This window comes from Ammospiza nelsoni, chromosome 9, assembly GCF_027579445.1.
Source record: "Ammospiza nelsoni isolate bAmmNel1 chromosome 9, bAmmNel1.pri, whole genome shotgun sequence".
Taxonomy (NCBI): Eukaryota; Metazoa; Chordata; class Aves; order Passeriformes; family Passerellidae; genus Ammospiza; species Ammospiza nelsoni.
Genome location: NC_080641.1, coordinates 36,529,876 through 36,542,639, shown reverse-complemented (window position 1 = coordinate 36,542,639; position 12,764 = coordinate 36,529,876). Strand labels below are relative to the sequence as shown.

General features: G+C 46.2%; 1 long non-coding RNA gene across 1 annotated transcript; it reads right to left on the bottom strand.

The window, feature by feature from the left end:
- Positions 1-5,491: 5,491 nt before the first annotated feature.
- On the bottom strand, positions 5,492-6,556 carry LOC132077069 (uncharacterized). The gene is made up of 2 exons (XR_009418991.1): positions 6,207-6,556; positions 5,492-6,058 (listed from the first exon to the last, which is right to left on the bottom strand). It is a non-coding gene; the product is annotated as an uncharacterized LOC132077069 (long non-coding RNA).
- Between the last annotated feature and the right edge of the window lie 6,208 nt (positions 6,557-12,764).

The window sequence follows — 12,764 nt, the reverse complement described above, 5'->3', positions numbered from 1 at the left end:
CAGTGCAGAATTTCAGATGGCAGACAGCCAGCCCCTCTTGCCCAGAGGCTCCTAAACACTAGTGCTGTCCCTTTTCCCAGGTAAGCAAAACTCAGCTGCCCAAGTTCCTGGTGGCATATTGCTCGAGTCGCGTGGGACTCTCAAACGAGCCCAGCTCGGCTAAGGTGCCAGCTTGGATTCGGGAGGCATCATGCGCAATGGAGAATTTCAGCAGGCGGCCGGCCACGAAGGGCCCCTGGGCTCTGAACAGAAATGCTGCCCTTGACACAGGTAAATGTAACTCACCAGCTCAGGTTCGTGATGGAAGATTGCTGGGGCCATTTGGGACCCAGCCAGACACTGCGGTGGTGGCAGCTTGGGTCGGGGAGGCATCCTGCGCAATGCAGAATTTGAGCAGGCAGCTGGCCAGTAAGGGCCCCTGGGCCCTGGACACCAGTGCTGCCCATTACACAGGGAAGTGTAACTCAGCAGCTGAGGTTCCTGATGGCAGATGGCAGGAGACACGTGCCGAGGCAAAAGCAGCTGGAGTTTTCACTGGTGCCAGCTTGGGTCTGGGAGGCACATTTGGCAATGCAGAAATATCAGCAGGCAGCCAGCCACTCCAGGCGAGGCCTCCTGAACACCAATGCCAGCCCTTTCCCAGAAGAAGAAAACTCAGCACCCCAGGCTCCTGATGGGAGATTGCTGGACACATTTGGGGACCCTCAAACCAGCCTGACTCTGCGGTGCTGGCAGCTTGGGTCTGGGAGGCATCCTGCGCAATGCAGAATTTCAGCAGGCAGATGGCCGGCCCCTCTTGGCCAGAGGCTCCTGAACACTAGTGCTGACGCTTTCTCCAGGTAAGCAAAACTCAGCCCCCCAGATTCCTTGTTGCAGATTGCTTGAGTCGGCTGAGGTGGCAGCTTGGGTCTGGGAGGCATCCTCTAACCCAGTAAGAACCAAAAAAAACCCCAACCCTTTCTTCTAAAAAATATTCAAATATATATATCCTTATGTTTTCATATTTACATTCACAATATGCATTATAAATATAAATGTATATTGCTTACTTATACATTTATCTTTATCAATGTCAATTTATAAATAAATTTTTATTCTATATCTACTCCAAGCACTTATTTATCTATTTTATACCTATTTTTACATATTGATTATATATTCCCCTGTCAAGATTTTTACTTCTGTAACACTTATGTTTTATTTTAAATAACATCTGCCTCTACTTAAATAAAAGCCAAAAAAAATCCTTTCCTTTGGAATATATTTACATAGTTTTATATTTTTATTCCTATTTATAATTTATAGTGCCCTATAATGTTATTTATATTCTATATTACAAATCTGCATTTTACTTACTTATGTTTATATTTAAATTTATATTCATAGTTTAGCAATTTCTCTTTATATAATTATTATACATTTCTAACTTACGATTCACATTTTTATAAGACTTATAGTATTTAAAATAAAACTCCTGCCTCTATAAAAACAGAGGACATCCCTTGATTTAAACAATAGTTAAAATTCTATTCACATCTACCTTTAAAATTTTTATTTATTATATTTATCGATATATATTAGAGAGAATACCTTTTATTATAATAATAGATGTATTATTTTTATATTATGTATTTCTTTTACTTATATTTATTCATATTAGATATTTATAGATATTGGTATATAAATTATATATTTGTATATCTGGATTTCTACTTTTATATTATTTCTATTTATATTATTTATTTAAAAAAACAGCCTACAACCTAAAAAAACCGAAAAAAATCTCCAATTTATTTTAACCTTTTTATATTTACATTCTATGTTTATATATCTTTCTTAATATATATAAATTATACTCCACTCTATATATAATGTTACAATTATATACCATATATTATACTTTTATGTATGTATCTGTTATCTATGTCTACCACTCTAATTTCATATTTATTTTTAAATTTATATTTATTTCTATTTTCATGTATATGTTAGACCATGTAAGTTCATTAACCCGACACATCAGAACCACAACAATACCGTACCTTTGTCAGCACCTGTACGCAGCCCGCGCTCATCCCATTGCAGCACATCAAAACAAAACCTATTTCTATTACTAAAGGAACAAACATCCCACAACATTGAACCCTAATAAAAACTCAAATAAACCTAACTGTAAATAAATTTTAAATCCCACTATAAGCAGCCCAAAGCCTCCACACATTCTCATCATAAACTTCCTCCTAAACCAATATCTCAAACACCCACAAACTCAAATACACCTTGAAAATGACACAACTACTAATAAAAACAAACACCCATTAAAAATTAAATCGAACCAACTCACTAGACTCAAAACTGTACAACTGACCCAAAACAGTACTAAGAAAAAAAAGCTCTACGTTTATGCACAAATAATAACCGATAATCTGGAAAAGTTATTTGAAAAAATTTTACAAATTAACTAAAAGCATAAAAATAAAAAAAAATCTAAACTATTAAAATACTACAAAATATCACTAACTAAATTTAAAAAATATTGCCTATAAAAACCCACCATATAAATGCCCCTCTCCCCAACAATAAAACTAAAAACACCTAACGAACCAGAAAGAAATCGGAACTTAGGAACACTAAAACCATAGCGTTCAAGAAGTCACACCACATCCCTTATCATACACCAACTACAAACAACATTAAACAATACAGTGAATTCTTAAAAACCACCTTAAAACCACTACATTGAAAAACATTTCAAAAATGAAAAACTGCATTTAACAAAAGCCATCTAATAAATTCACACCCAAAACTCCAGCAGCCCAGCTGGCCCTACCAAAGCTGTATGTTTATACATAAATTAAACAAAACCAAAATGCCAGTAATACCTATCAGAAGTCTATGAAAGAAACCTCTTGAAATTAATCCTAGCTCAAATACAAACCAACCCATCCAGAAAGTCAGCTTCACCCAAAAAACAACTTACACAGAGTTAATAATACCAAGAAATAAAACAACACACCATATACCACCAATGAATATAATAGTGTAGGAAAAAAAATACTCCACTTTTTTTTTTTTTTTTTTTTTTTTTTTATTTAAACTAACTTATTTTATTAGCTAGAACAGAAGCTTTTGCCAAGACTGTAACAACAACTTCTTTTTCTTCTTCTCCTTCTGAAATATCCCTTCTCACTCCCAAAGTCCTCACAACTTCTGAGTTTAAATCCAAGCCAAAAGCAAAATTCGTGCACTTGTGCGTTCGATGCTCCTGCCAGATTCTCTGTTTCCCTCCACATCTTCTTACACTTTCAGTCTTCAGGCTGTCCTGCCGTGAAGAATGGGTAAAGAGAGGATTTCCCTGCCTCCCCACCAGAGCTGGTTTCCTCAGCCATTTCACTCAATCCCAAACCGGCAATGATGCACGCTCACCTGAAGCAGGGGAATAAATCTCTAAATGTCACTAAATACATAAAATGTACACAAAAATACATAAATGTCACTAAATACATAAAAGCGCATCCCCATTGTTCCAACACTCGGCAGCCCATGCGGCCAAGGTCAGAACTCTCTGCCCCCCGAGGACACGGCAACCAGCGGGGCCCTTTGTCCCTCTCTCCAGCACGGACCTATGAAGCCAGAGAGGAGTTTACAGAGACCGGGAGGCAGCGGGACGGGTCGGGCGCCCGGCCCGACCTTCCAAAGCTGGCGGCAGCGAAGGCGGGGAGCGCCACGGCCCCGCTCCGCCGCCTGCCCGCCGCCCCGGGGCCGCCCCGCCGGGATTGTCCGGCCCGCGGTCGCTCCCAGCGCCTGGAGCGGGGCGGGCGCGGGCTCGGGAGCTGCCGCCCTGTTCCGACGCCGCTCGCCCGCCCCCGCCCGCTGCCCCGGCCCGCGGAGCGCTGCGACCGCACCTCCGCCGCCCGCCGAAACCGGCCCCGCCCGGCCGCCCCCGCCGCGGCCGTTCTCCTCGGCCATCGCATCCCTTTGCATGACCGAATGTCCTTCACCCGCCCCCGCCATTTACAGACCCTGGGCCGACCGCCGCTGGCTCCAGCGCCCTTCCCTCGCTCGGCAGCCGCGTCCTTGCCCCGCCCCCGGCACTCAGCGGCGAGGGACAGGGCGCTGGCTCGGGGGGGTGCGATCCCGCTCTGCGGCCACAGGGGGAGGAGATTTATGGGGGCGTGCGATTTCCCCGCCCATTTCGCCGCCATCTTGAGAAGGTCAAAGAACGCCCGCGACATTTGCGACGCGCCCCTCCCAAAATGGCGGCCGAGGAGGACCCTCGGAAGAAATAGGGTTTTACCCAGATGCCTCTCAGCAACCCGCCTAAATATGTTCGCCCACGGCGCCGCTGACCACATAGGCCGTGTCTTATACACTTAAAATGCCACATAAAAATCCATCGGGGCCGCCGTGGCGTCGGTGTTTCATGCAGGCAGCCGATTCGACCGACGCTGGCCCTCGACTTCCCCGCCCTTCTCGCTGCCATGTTAAGAAGGTCAAGGAAAAGTCCGTGACATCCGCGACTCGCCACTCCCAAGATGGCGGCCTCGCGGCTGCCGGTAGCGACAGAGCTGCAGTACCGCGCTCTGCCCACAAGGCGGCAGCACTGCCGCCCGCCCCAGCCGGGGGCGCAGCGCGCCTCGGGGCTGCGGGCAGGCAAGGTGGCAAAAAAGAACAGGGGCGACCCCCGCCAAAAACTGCTCTGAAATAAATGCCAAAAACCTGCCTCTTACCCCACCAGAATCAAACAAGGCCCCTTGCTTTAAAGCCATGTTTAAATAAATTTTTTATTTCCATTTTTCGTATTTATATTCACATGCATAGCTATAGTGGACATTGATGTAGCATGTAATTTATATAACATTATTCTATTTCTATTATTTATATTTACTTATATTTTGTGCTTTTATAAATATCTTTCCACATTGATTGTATATTTCTATGTCTAAAATTACATTTCTATCATGCTTTCACTATTTAAAATACAAATCCCATCCTAACTAAATAAATACAAAAAAGCTCTATTCTTTTAAACTACATTGAAATATTTTTATATTTATAGCGCTCATGACTACACTCACATTTATATTTGTAGTTTATACTTAAGTATTATATTAATCATTATGTATGACATGTATCCTATTCAAATAAGAGATAAATTATTTTCCTAATTATGTACCATATCTACTGCTACAACTTATTTTTCCTTACATTTTTAATTTTTATATTAACCTTCAGCTATTTATGATCTATTTCTATTCTTAGATTTCTACCTTTATATTATTTGTATTTATAATGTTTATACTAAAACACCTGCTTTTGCCAAATAAAAAAAAAAATCCCCTTTATTTTAAACTACTTAAAAAAACCTAGAGTATATCAATCTGGTATAACATATAACAAATGATAGATATGATAGATGTAAAATTGATATAAATATTGTAGTGTATTATAGGAAATAAATAAAAATCAATATGATCCATAACACAAGTAATACTGTATAAATGTTATATTTATGTTATTTTATATTTCAAATAATTTAACATTTCTTTATATATTTGCATATACTTGACAAACATTTCTATATTTATACTTGGGTTGCGATTTTTTTCTGGGTGTTTTCTGGGTCTTTTCTTGCCCTTCTTCGAATTTTTTTCTGGGTTATTTCTTGTCCATCTTGGGGGTTTTTTCTGGGTTTTTTCTTGCCCATCTTCAGACTTTTTTCTGGTTTTCTTCTTGCCCATCTCAGAGTTTTTTTTTGGGGGTTTTTTCTGGGTTTTTTTCTTGCCCATCTTGGGTGATTTTCTGGGGTTTTTCTACGTTTTTTTCTTGCCCATCTGGGATTATTTTCTGGGGTTTTTTTCTCGTTGCTTTCTTGCCCATCCTGGGCTTTTTCTGGGTTTTTTTCTTGTCCATCATGTGGTTTTTTTCTGGTTTTTTCCTGCTCATCTTCGTCTGGTTTTCTGGGTTTTAAGCCAAAATCGGTACATATCATGTCAGTTCATGCAATACAACCCGGCTGGGGATTTTTTATTCTAAATTTAACAAGGAGTCGCAAAACCTGGAAAGCAAAAGTCACACACACAAGGTTAAATCCAGTCAGCATGCACTCACACACGCAGAAACGAGCAGACACAGACAGACACAGCCACGTGCTCTCACACACGCTCACACAATCTTTCCACTTAAATGCTCACTGCGGCCCTTACTCGAGATGCTGAAGAACGTGCTGTGACACATCTTCTGGCTGCCGCTCCTTGAGGTAAAATGGCAGATCCTGGGGAAATCAGCAGCCTCGGGGACCTGTGAGACGACAGGAAGGGTCAACGAGTGGCTATCTGACAGCTAGGACTTGTCTCCTCTCTGGACTGATAAATTTTCTACCCAAAATCCAATAGAAGACAGATGTATAGGTACATAGAACATAAGCCACCATAGGCAGATACAATACAAGCCAGGACTTGCAAAAATTCTCTGGAAGATGAATTCTTGCGCCCTATTCCCTTTCAGAAGAAGGAACCTACACAACTACTGCAGTCATCTGAGGAGGTGCATCTGAAAAAAAAGTTAGGACAACAGTCAGACGGTTCAATGAGAACTGAAGAGCTCCAGATATCCTGTGTCCATCTACAAATCCCATCTAGAGTCCAACTACACCCCACACTGCACATTACAAATCCCCGGGCCCTCTCCTATTGCACCAGGCTATGCGGCAGGGCAGAGCAGCTCGGGCACAAATGTGTGCTGACAGCCGTGACACAGGATGGACAGGACAGGACAGACAACGGGGACACAACACAGACAGAAAATTCTAGGCAAGGAAAATGGCTGCAAGGACTGAGAGAATGCAAAAGGAGATGACCGAGTTCAAACTGATGGTGAGCTGATGAGGCTCAGAGAACCCCGAAGGAAGAAGATGATAACTGAATGATTTCTTCTAAGAACTGCAAAGATGGATGCCTAGGAATCCTACGGTCAGAATCCTCTACCTAACCTCATATTACGCCAAATCCTAATCCACCAAAATGGATCCAGGTGGGGGCATAGCTGTCCATACAGCCCAGACCGAGACCTGACAAGACATCAGATGCGATGCTTCCAAAGACAGAAGAGAGTCTGACGCCTGTCTGAGCTCCCCAGTCAAAAGTTCTGTGGCCTGGGTGCCAGGCCAGGGAATGCAGAGATCACAGATGCTAACAATGATGCCAAGATTAATGACAGGCACCCCTAAGGTAAAAGACATGGGATACACAAACAACACACAATTCACAACAGACAAGTGACACGAGACACACCGGGACTGCTCTGCCCTGCTGCACACCTCAGCACTGTGATCAAAAGTGAGACTTGGCTTCTATGGGGCCTAAGGGGCCACTTCATTAACACCCCCCCACCTCCAAACTGGACTCAAAACCCCCTCCCTGTAATCCCCAAACCAGCACCGTGCTTTCAGCCCCTCTGTGGGTCACGGCCCTCTACTTATCTCTCATACAGCTGGGGATGCTGGTCCCTGTCAGGTGCAAAGAAAGGCCACCTCATCAGATGGGAAGGTCCTGCTGGCACCGGGCTGGTGTCTCTCAGACAGCTATATTAAAGAGAACCAAACATCAGTGCCTGATCTTGGCACCGCATCGGCCAAAACCCCACCACTCTGCTACTCACCGCGCTCCTAAGAAGGCCCGGCACCTCCTAACCCTGACCCTCTGCCACACGTGGAATGCGTCTGCACCTGAAAGAAAGTTAGAACACATGTCAAACATCACCAGGATAACTCACAAGCTGCAAACACCATATGTCAATCTAGGAACAACATCTAGAGCCCAAGTACAGCCCACATTACAAATTTCAACTCCCCAAGGCTCGTCCTATTCCAGCAGGCCATGCGGCAGGGCAGAACAGCTCCGGCAAAAAATGTGTGCACACACCCGTGACACAGAAAGTGACAAACAGGGGGGACATGAAACACGACACATCATGCTTGTGGTGAGGGCCTCGAGGGGAAAAGGCAAAAGGGACCCCAAAGACACACCAGGGAGCACGGCACACCGGACAACAGGACACAGATCGGAGCTGTTCTGCACTGCCCGCCTGAAAGCTGCCATCAAAAGTAGAGCCTCTCCCTTTAGCTGTCCTAAGAGGCCCTTGGAGAAGATTGCTTTCCCCTCTGCTCATTTTTGAATCTGTCCCAAAAACTCCCAACCTGCTACTCCACCATCTCCAGACCGTGGCCCCCGACTTATCTTTTGGATGATCGGTGAGGGGAATCCACGCTGCACCTGAAATGAGTCTGCCTTGGAGGGCTCTGTGACGGCCTGTGAGCCTCTCGGTCAGCTGCAATAAAGAAAACCAAAACCAAAGTATGAGTCCAGAGTTATGTGGGCCAAATCCCTGCAAGTCAGCTACTTGCCCTCTCCTGAGTGTGCCTGGCTCCTTCAGGCTCCAGCTTCATCCTGATTCCAAGGCTGTGGCCTTTATTAGCAGTGGCACCTGGGTTACAGAAAGACAAAGTTAAATGGCATTCCTCTGAGTGCAGTGGATCACCTTGTATGCTGTAAGCCATGGGAATGCCTCTGCTAGGCTTCTGAACAGCCTTGTGTGGGGGGGCCCTCAAATAAACACCCTTTCTCACCCTGCTGCTTGCAAACCCGCTCCCAAGAAATCCTACACTGGATACCTGATCACCCTCCCTCTCCCAGGCACCATCCTCAACTCACCTGAAGCCTCAATCTCAAACATCATCCTTGACACTGGGCAGATCCCTCTTGTGACACGACGAATCTGCTGAAAAATTGTTGTGCTTGAGAGCTGAGCAATAACAGCCAATTCTCTCCACTGCTCACCTTGACTGCTGGCATCCAGATTGACTTCCTGAAAAGAAAGACAAAGAACAGAGCTGTAACACACTCACCATACACACTTCTGCTGCAGAGACAAATGGGGCCTCACCGGCTCGGGGCAATCCCCTCGCCCGGGATGGGGCCCTCTGGCACACATTTAATCCATCTGAATCTGAAAAAAAAGTTAGGACAAGAGTCACACTCTTGTAGGATAACTGATGAGCTCCAGATGCCCTGTGCCCATCCACAGATCCCATCTAGTGTCCAACTACACCCCACATTACACATTCCAAGTCTCCAAGACTTCTCCTATCGCACCAGGCTGTGCAGCACGGCAGAGCAGCCCCATCCCAAATGTGTGCAGACACCCGTGACACAGGACAGACAGGACAGACAACAACAGGGGACACAACAGGAAAAGAAATCTCTTGGCAAGGAAAATGGCTGCAAGGACTGAGAGAATGCAAAAGGAGATGAGTGAGCTGAGACCGATGGTGAGCTGATGAGGCTCAGAGAACCCTGGGGGACGAAGATGATAACTGAATGATTAATTCCAAGAACAGCAAAGATGGATGCCTAGGAATCCTACGGTCAGAATGCTGTACCTAACCTCATATTATTACAAGTCCTAATCCACCACAATGGATCCAGGTGGGGCACAGCTGTCCATACAGCTCAGAACTAGACCTGACAAGAAATCTGACTGGATGCTTCCAAAGAGGTAACTTTTGACTGGGGAGCTCAGACAGGTATCAGAAACTCATATATGGCCTGGGTGCCGGGCCAGGGAATGCAGAGATCAGAGATGTTAACAATGATGCCAGGGGTACTGACAGGGCCCTCCAAAGGTAAAAGACATTGGATACACAAACAACACATAATGCACAACAGACAAGTGACACGAGACACACCGGGACTGCTCTGCCCTGCACACCTCCACACTGTGATCAAAAGTGAGACTTTGCTTTTATGAGGCCTAAGGGGCCACCTCATGAACATCCCCCACCTCCAAAGCTGAATCAAAAACTCCACCCAGTATTTCCCGAAACAGCACCATGACTTCATCCCCACTGTGGGTCGTAGCCCTCTACTTATCTCTCATACAGCTGGGGATGCGGGTCTCGGGTGCAAAGAAAGCTCACCTTGTCAAACGGGAAGGTCCTGCTGGCACCGGGCTGGTGTCACTCAGACAGCTAGATTAAAGAGAACCAAACATCAGGGCCTGATCTTGGCACCGCATCGGCCAAAACCCCACCACTCTGCTACTCACCGCGCTCCTAAGAAGGCCCGGCACCTCCTAACCCTGACCCTCTGCCACACGTGGAATGCGTCTGCACCTGAAAGAAAGTTAGAACACATGTCAAACATCACCAGGATAACTCACAAGCTGCAAACACCATATGTCAATCTAGGAACAACATCTAGAGCCCAAGTACAGCCCACATTACAAATTTCAACTCCCCAAGGCTCGTCCTATTCCAGCAGGCCATGCGGCAGGGCAGAACAGCTCCGGCAAAAAATGTGTGCACACACCCGTGACACAGAAAGTGACAAACAGGGGGGACATGAAACACGACACATCATGCTTGTGGTGAGGGCCTCGAGGGGAAAAGGCAAAAGGGACCCCAAAGACACACCAGGGAGCACGGCACACCGGACAACAGGACACAGATCGGAGCTGTTCTGCACTGCCCGCCTGAAAGCTGCCATCAAAAGTAGAGCCTCTCCCTTTAGCTGTCCTAAGAGGCCCTTGGAGAAGATTGCTTTCCCCTCTGCTCATTTTTGAATCTGTCCCAAAAACTCCCAACCTGCTACTCCACCATCTCCAGACCGTGGCCCCCGACTTATCTTTTGGATGATCGGTGAGGGGAATCCACGCTGCACCTGAAATGAGTCTGCCTTGGAGGGCTCTGTGACGGCCTGTGAGCCTCTCGGTCAGCTGCAATAAAGAAAACCAAAACCAAAGTATGAGTCCAGAGTTATGTGGGCCAAATCCCTGCAAGTCAGCTACTTGCCCTCTCCTGAGTGTGCCTGGCTCCTTCAGGCTCCAGCTTCATCCTGATTCCAAGGCTGTGGCCTTTATTAGCAGTGGCACCTGGGTTACAGAAAGACAAAGTTAAATGGCATTCCTCTGAGTGCAGTGGATCACCTTGTATGCTGTAAGCCATGGGAATGCCTCTGCTAGGCTTCTGAACAGCCTTGTGTGGGGGGGCCCTCAAATAAACACCCTTTCTCACCCTGCTGCTTGCAAACCCGCTCCCAAGAAATCCTACACTGGATACCTGATCACCCTCCCTCTCCCAGGCACCATCCTCAACTCACCTGAAGCCTCAATCTCAAACATCATCCTTGACACTGGGCAGATCCCTCTTGTGACACGACGAATCTGCTGAAAAATTGTTGTGCTTGAGAGCTGAGCAATAACAGCCAATTCTCTCCACTGCTCACCTTGACTGCTGGCATCCAGATTGACTTCCTGAAAAGAAAGACAAAGAACAGAGCTGTAACACACTCACCATACACACTTCTGCTGCAGAGACAAATGGGGCCTCACCGGCTCGGGGCAATCCCCTCGCCCGGGATGGGGCCCTCTGGCACACATTTAATCCATCTGAATCTGAAAAAAAAGTTAGGACAAGAGTCACACTCTTGTAGGATAACTGATGAGCTCCAGATGCCCTGTGCCCATCCACAGATCCCATCTAGTGTCCAACTACACCCCACATTACACATTCCAAGTCTCCAAGACTTCTCCTATCGCACCAGGCTGTGCAGCACGGCAGAGCAGCCCCATCCCAAATGTGTGCAGACACCCGTGACACAGGACAGACAGGACAGACAACAACAGGGGACACAACAGGAAAAGAAATCTCTTGGCAAGGAAAATGGCTGCAAGGACTGAGAGAATGCAAAAGGAGATGAGTGAGCTGAGACCGATGGTGAGCTGATGAGGCTCAGAGAACCCTGGGGGACGAAGATGATAACTGAATGATTAATTCCAAGAACAGCAAAGATGGATGCCTAGGAATCCTACGGTCAGAATGCTGTACCTAACCTCATATTATTACAAGTCCTAATCCACCACAATGGATCCAGGTGGGGCACAGCTGTCCATACAGCTCAGAACTAGACCTGACAAGAAATCTGACTGGATGCTTCCAAAGAGGTAACTTTTGACTGGGGAGCTCAGACAGGTATCAGAAACTCATATATGGCCTGGGTGCCGGGCCAGGGAATGCAGAGATCAGAGATGTTAACAATGATGCCAGGGGTACTGACAGGGCCCTCCAAAGGTAAAAGACATTGGATACACAAACAACACATAATGCACAACAGACAAGTGACACGAGACACACCGGGACTGCTCTGCCCTGCACACCTCCACACTGTGATCAAAAGTGAGACTTTGCTTTTATGAGGCCTAAGGGGCCACCTCATGAACATCCCCCACCTCCAAAGCTGAATCAAAAACTCCACCCAGTATTTCCCGAAACAGCACCATGACTTCATCCCCACTGTGGGTCGTAGCCCTCTACTTATCTCTCATACAGCTGGGGATGCGGGTCTCGGGTGCAAAGAAAGCTCACCTTGTCAAACGGGAAGGTCCTGCTGGCACCGGGCTGGTGTCACTCAGACAGCTAGATTAAAGAGAACCAAACATCAGGGCCTGATCTTGGCACCGCATCGGCCAAAACCCCACCACTCTGCTACTCACCGCGCTCCTAAGAAGGCCCGGCACCTCCTAACCCTGACCCTCTGCCACACGTGGAATGCGTCTGCACCTGAAAGAAAGTTAGAACACATGTCAAACATCACCAGGATAACTCACAAGCTGCAAACACCATATGTCAATCTAGGAACAACATCTAGAGCCCAAGTACAGCCCACATTACAAATTTCAACTCCCCAAGGCTCGTCCTATTCCAGCAG